The sequence below is a fragment of the Amblyomma maculatum genome, chromosome 9 (assembly GCF_055883805.1).
Source record: "Amblyomma maculatum isolate TAMU_Amacu chromosome 9, ASM5588380v1, whole genome shotgun sequence".
Lineage (NCBI taxonomy): Eukaryota > Metazoa > Arthropoda > Arachnida > Ixodida > Ixodidae > Amblyomma > Amblyomma maculatum.
The window spans coordinates 5,233,421-5,240,437 of record NC_139352.1 but is presented as its reverse complement, the minus strand read 5'-3'; the positions used below and the strand labels follow the sequence as shown (position 1 = coordinate 5,240,437).

General features: G+C 44.9%; 1 pseudogene; it reads left to right on the top strand.

The window, feature by feature from the left end:
- Positions 1 to 3,670: 3,670 nt before the first annotated feature.
- On the top strand, positions 3,671 to 6,220 carry LOC146178142 (uncharacterized; annotated as a pseudogene).
- The last annotated feature ends 797 nt before the right edge of the window (positions 6,221 to 7,017 follow it).

The window sequence follows — 7,017 nt, the reverse complement described above, 5'->3', positions numbered from 1 at the left end:
ATAGCTGTTCCCTTCTCATTCTGTGTCTTACACTGCTGCGGCCCTGAGGAATGCCTTCAGCGTTGCTGCATTTGTCAAGAGCGCCTCGTGTTCGAGCAGCAGCTGGCTTCGTATCGCCAAACGTCCGCGGTTGATTAAGCCAACAAAAGCAAACGCGACGGACAGCGATGTCGCAGTTGGCAAGTAACGCTAAACGATACGGCGTCACCACACTGTGAACGATCGAGCATGCGACGCCCGCCCGGAAGAAGGAGGCGGATAAGGACAACGGCATACGCGGCAGTCTGGCTTCTGCAGATTTCTACGTCGGGTGAATTTCCGTTCCTTTTAGGGCGCACTATACTCACAGATCTCACACCCTGTTTTTTGACGCATCGTGTTTATAAGCCGGCGAGACGCCTAAATTAGAATGAGCGTGTCCTATATATCAGTCGGATACGGCAGGAGAGTGCTCCCCGAGACGTAACAACAAGAAAAAGAGCTGAATTTGGGGAAATGTTCCAAAGTGGAGTATACTTCAGTTAGGAAGTAGTTCCTTATACGACATTCGAAGCGTTTATATAGCGAATAGATTATCGTATTATTCAAAGCGCTGAACCTCTCAAGAGCCTACGTACGAAATTGTTATGAACGAATCGAATTTACTGTCATGTTTTCGGATAACTTACACAAAGTTTGAATAAGGCACGACTAGTTTCTGCCGCCGACGCTGTTTCAAAAAACGGTCCGGCCACTCCTACGCTGCTATATATATATATATATATATATATATATATATATATATATATATATATATTGAGCAGTTCGGAAGAAAGCACCATGAACCAGAAGTTATCTTATTATAAAGTAGACTGACATACGCTTAAAAACATAACAAGGGTTTACTTGTTGTGTTTTTATGTTTTATGTTTTATATATATATATATATATATATATATATATATATATATATATATATATATATATATATATATATATATATATATATATATATATATATATGTATATACTGGGTGTCCCAGCTAACTTGAACCAAGGGTTAAAAAATAATATATTTCAGGTAGGTCAGTGAAACCAATTGCATACAACTGCCAGCCTGTTTGCGCACTACAGGCAATTTTTTCTTTGGCAATTACTTAATTAGCTAATTATGTTAATTTCTCTAATTTTTTTAATATCGACTTTAGACCAGAAATGTGAATTGGAAAGTTGTAGACCACCTTCAGAAACCCCCATTCCATTAATTACTATAAAGAAAGTCTCACGTGTATCTTTTTTTCCGGGCTCAGAAGAAAGAAATACAAATAATACTACGTGACTAGCGCATTTGTGCGCCGCGATTGTGGTGCTCTCAGTCGTGGTTTGAGTGAACGAAATCAGCTGCAGCCGTGACCTGATGGTCCTGTTGCAGCGGCAGGCAGAAATGTTGGCGATGGTTCGAGCGAGCTCGAGCTCGCCCGTCGCCGCCGCGATTTTGGCCAGGCCTGCGCACCGCAGCAGCCTACATCACGACAGGCGGATGGCGATAAAGAACCGGCAAATGAAGGCGCAGCGCTAATTTTAGTCTAGTCATATGATGTCATCTCGCCCCTTTACCCAAGCCTGTATGTGCAGGTTCAGTGGCTGATACCTTATCGCTCATCCGTTTGTCGTTACGTTCGGTGATGAGAGAGAAGGTGATGCAAAGGCCTTGTTAGAATGTCGGTGGTGTCGGCTCGCCGCTCTCGCTGCTACTGCACCGTCACGTGGACCGGCTGTCTGACGCGGGCGAAGAAGCCATCGTAGGCATATCGGCCTGCCGCTTTAACGGGGCCAAGAAGACACGGCCGCAGCTGATTTCGTTCGCTCAAACCACGACTGAGAGCACCACAATCGCGGCGCACAAATGCACTAGTCACGTGGTATTATTTGTATTTCGCGGGCTTTCTTCTGAGCCCGGAAAAAAAGATATACGTGAGATTTTCTTTATCGCAAATAATGAAATGGGGGTTTCTGAAGGTGCTCTACAACTTTCCAATTCACATTTCTGGTCTAAGATGAATATTTCATAAATTAGACTAATTAACATAATTAGCTAATTAAGTAATTGCAAAACAAAAAATTTCCTGTAGTGCGCAAGGCGACTGCCAGTTGTATGCAACTGGTTTTATTGCCCTACCTAAAATATATTATTTTGTACCCTTGGTTCAAGTTAGCTGGGACACCCGGTATATATATATATATATATATATATGTGTGTGTGTGTGTGTGTGTGTGTGTGTGTGTGTGTGTGTGTGTGTGTGTGTGTGTGTGTGTGTGTGTGTGTGTGTGTGTGTGTGTGTGTGTGTGTGTGTGTGTGTGTGTGTGTGTGTGTGTGTGTGTGTGTGTGTGTGTGTGTGTGTGTGTGTGTGTGTGTGTGTGTGTGTGTTTTCTTAAAAAACGCGAACATTGATTCAGGAACAGCGCGCTGCACAAAAGTCAACTTTCATTCTTTTATTCTGTCATGATGCTCCTAATGTTTTTCATTAAAACATTTTCCCTGCAATATGGAGGTTCTATTATCTATTCCAAGCAAACAGCGCAGTTGTACGACTGTAAATTGGTTTTCCATGGCGCTTCAAAATCTGCTGAGGTTCAAAAATGTCATAAAACGAGCAAATTTGATTTGGATTAAAACAAAAAAACATCACCTTCGATTCTTTTAAAAATTTGTCAAAGTAATCCCACATGTTTCGTAATTATAACGCGCTGATAAAGTGTTGCATTATATTGTTTGAAATTATAAAAATAAATACAAATTTAAGGTAATGTTTTCATTCATTGGAATTTCTTAAAATTTGTTCTGGAAAGTGTCTTCTACGAAACTTCGACTTAGAAAAGGCTAGGTATATTTATACATATTCAGCGGTGTAGTCGCATAATGCGTAAGTGCAAATTCTTTGTGTTTTTAGCCATAATATAAGACAACAACTAGTATTCGCTTTGAAAACTTGTATGACACTGGGGCATATTTGACTCGCAGCATACTTTAGCTCGTAATTTTAGAGCTCGGACATTTAATGGTGGTCTAGACATGTATTCAAGACGCGCGTTGCTGCTCTAAAGGTACCTTTAACGAGATGCCGCTGCTCGCGACTGCAGCCGCTCCATAGGGGTATAACCCACGGTGCGATCCCGGCTGGGATAACACCCCTTTCGCCGCCACCGCTTGGAGAGTTAAGCTCGATCCCATCGTTCTCAGTCGCAAACTCCTCTTTTCCGAGCGCTTAACACATCTGTTCGAGCTATGGTCTTACACGTAGCCCAATCTATCCGTGAGCGTATGTTATTGGGCTTCGAATTCGGTGAGGTCGCTTTTACTCTCAGGCTTCTGTGCACGCTGTAGAGCTCCCTCCGCGAGAGTGCTTGCCACATCAGCTCGCACGTACTGCATACAACTTATACAACAGTGTTGCCGGTTCATAACCAGTGAAGTGCGACAGGAAATTGTGCCCTGGGACCTGCGTCTTCTAACAGTTATTGTTCGGAAGACACTTCAAAAGAGGTTAGCGTTTCGCACCATGATGAACTATCCGAGGCGAATGTTTTGCGCTGACTACTCAAAGAGACACATGGTTTTGCGCTGACTACTCAAAGAGACACAAGAAGAAAATTGAAAGTGGGCGAAATTTTCGCAGTGTAATGGATCTCGATGTCGCGGCTCTCAGGAGAGTCCTTGTTCTTCCCGAAGAAGCTCTCCGTGTGCGTGAAAGAAAGAAAAGAAAATTGGTTCACAGGAAGGGAAAGGCGCAGTAACTGTCACACTTGCTCTGTGGACACCCGAACCGCGCCGTAAGGGAAGGGAGGAGGGTGGGAATGAAAGTGGAAAGAGAGAAAGAGGAGCCGTAGTGGAGGGCTACGGAGTAATTTCGACCACCTGGGGATCTTTAACGTGCGCTGACATCGCACAGCACACGACGCCTCTTCGTTTCGCCTCCATCGAAACGCAGCCGCCGCGGTCGGGTTCGAACCCGGGAACTCCGGCACAGTAGTCGGGCGTCTTACCACACTCCGTGTGCGTGAAAGCGACGTAATCTGTCAGAACTGTTATCGCCGCTACAAGGAAGACATAGATAACATGCAGAGAGACGAAATGGAAGTAGGCGAAGAATTCCGCCCAGAGCAGGATATTGTGGAAAACTTAAACGCCAGTGTCAGTCTTTCTTCCGAAATTTCGCCCTTCAAATCACCGAGCATTGTGAACAAAACGTCTAAGACTTTCCTGTGCAAAGCGAAAGAAGCGAGATGTGACAAGAGTGGTGGTCAGGGAAATCCGACCAGATATACCGGCAGCATATAACGTCCCCGGGACTTCTGTAGTACCAGTAGACGAGTGTGTGAATTGTAGTAGCTGGGAAAGCAACCTTCATGCCGCCTAGAACAGATGTTCATCATTTCAAGAACGTTGCCAGCTGCTGACACTCCTGCCATCCGCCCTGACTGTGAAAGATGTGCAGGTCATCCTACCTGAGACAACAAGGTACATAATTCAAAAAGCGAGGAAGATGGAAGAGCAGGAAGGCGTGTGGTCTACTTTCGAGAGATTCACTAGGTGTAAGCTACAGCAGGAAGACATCACCGCGCTTTTAGAATATTACACCACGGATGAGCTCGGTTGCTCCAGGAAAAGTCCCAACAGAAAAGATGGTGAATTCAGGGGGATGGGCAGAAAAAATGGGTGGCACAACGTTTCCTGATGCGGTCATTGCGAGAAGTTTACCGCCTGTACAAGATAGCTCACCCCGCCTCCAATATTGGACTCACAAAATTCATATCCTTGCGTTCTAAATGGGTGAAATGCGCTCCGCAGTGGCTGTGTGTTTGTGCGTGTTGCGCGAACTTTCATTTGTGCCTCGTATAGGACTGCGGAATGCGTCCCGAAACTTCCTCTCTCCGGAAGGTGTGCAGAGTCTGTGCATTTGCCAGGAACTTACTACATCTTGCTTCGTCAGGAACTGTGACCGGTGCCCTCAAGATGAAATTTTCACTTTCAAAACATTTGGCATCAGCGAAGAGGATGAGGTGCTCATAGCTAACTGGGCTTCTGGCGAACTTGTAAGAAACCTCTGAATGCCTCATCGTTCATGAGAGAATATCAAAGGATGGCCAATAAATGGATTCCTCACAACTATGTTCGATGTGCACAAGCAAAAGTTATACACGAAGAAAAGTGTGACTGCGAGAAAGGGAAAATTGTTTTGCATCTTGATTTTGCCGAGAACTGGACAGTTGTGCTTCCCGACGCTGTACAAGCGTACCATTGGCAAAAAAAAAAAAAAAAAAAAAAAAAAAAAAAAAAAAAAAAAAAACAGGTTACTGTTTTTACATGCGTTGCCAGGTCAACAAAATCTTCTCGGAACTACGCTGTTAATTCCGACGACATGTCTCGTGATTCAGCTCTGCCGAAGATCAAAGCCCACCTCGAGAACAACGCACCAGTCTACGCTAAGGTAACCTATGGAGCTCACTTCAAGAATAAATTCCAGTTTCGTGAGCTACAACACAAAGAATGCTTAGAAATAAAATGGATGTTTTCAGCCACTGGGCAAGAATGCTCGCGACGGCGTCGGTGGATAAACGTCGAGCAACGCACCACAACTTGAGAAAGCCTGCGAATGAGGCCATACAAACGGCAAGCAGCTTCGTAGACGCACTTCAAGGAACGCTTAAGAACGTCTATTATTGCGAAAGCAATACTACTCGCACTTTCATGCCTTCGCGTGACCCGGCCGCTGTTACGTCGTACCCACGTGACGCTGTGACGTCACACCCCACGTGACACACGGGCTGGCAACTTAGGTCTCTCGTTTCACATGGGACGGGTATGTCAGAATCAGCCTGCTAGGACCCTGGCATTCACGTTACCCCTATAGGCCACCAAGGCACGTTCATGCGGCTTGGTTAAAGCGGGGTTTTATATCTGGGCTGAGGAAGAAGAAAAAGAGAAGAACGCATCGGTCACCCGCAGCTAATGCTTTCACTCAATGTTTTGTTCAGCAGCGTTGAACTCTTGTAATTTTTTATTCCAGAGCTTGCACAGAGCGAGCTCGCAGATTTCCATGAAAAGAAGAAGACAGAATGGAAAGTAACAAGGAAAGTGCCTGGAGGCCAGACGCTTCACATGTGGAAGTATGTGCAGTCTACTGAAGGCAACGCTTTTTATGTGGCCCCCACTGCAGATGCAGATTGGTAGAAACTGTGATCTGGTTGGTGGTTCTGTGCTGGACAATATATGACGCAAATACCGACGTCAACGACTGCTATATTTTTTTTTTGTCTTACGGGATTTTCCTGAATTAGGATCTACACACAAAGTGCCATCATATCTGTAACTTGCCTCGCCAGTTAAATCATTTTTGAATTTTGGAAATAAAATGTTCCCCTTCAGAAGAAAGAAAATTTCTCCTGTGGCATTGCCCTGCAGAACCAGAGAACCCCGAGTTATATCGGGTGTACAGGGAACGCCACCGTTACTAAAAAAAGGGCTTGTAGAAAAACAGACGAATTTTGCGGTAGAATGATGCCGCAAAACATCACCTTACTTCTTCAATGTTAAATTGGGGGCATGGGAGCTCTGTGATCGGGGAATCTTTCAACACAGCTGCTGGGTTCATTCTAACAATTATTTTTTTTCAGCATAAGGGTGGAAAAGGTAGGTACTGATGTTTATTGCAAGAGGGGGAGATAGACGTTTGCTAGAGGTAGAGGATTGCTTCCAATTCCGTCGTCGCGCACACGGCCATATGAGCGAGCCTTCACCGACAGCGCCGAAAATAGATTTCGCTAACCCGCGCCGCTATCGTCGGTATCGCTTTTAGCCATCGCCGTAGCAGCTATCTCAGAAACGGCCACCTTGTATGCGCGAAGGAGACAGGAAGCTGGAGTGGTCTGCATCGGTTAGCGCGCATAGCAATGAAAAACGCTATATTTAACACTTTTGGCGGAATCCCCCCAGATTCCTGTTATGCATGCAGATTCAAAAAAAAAAAAATTAAAAGT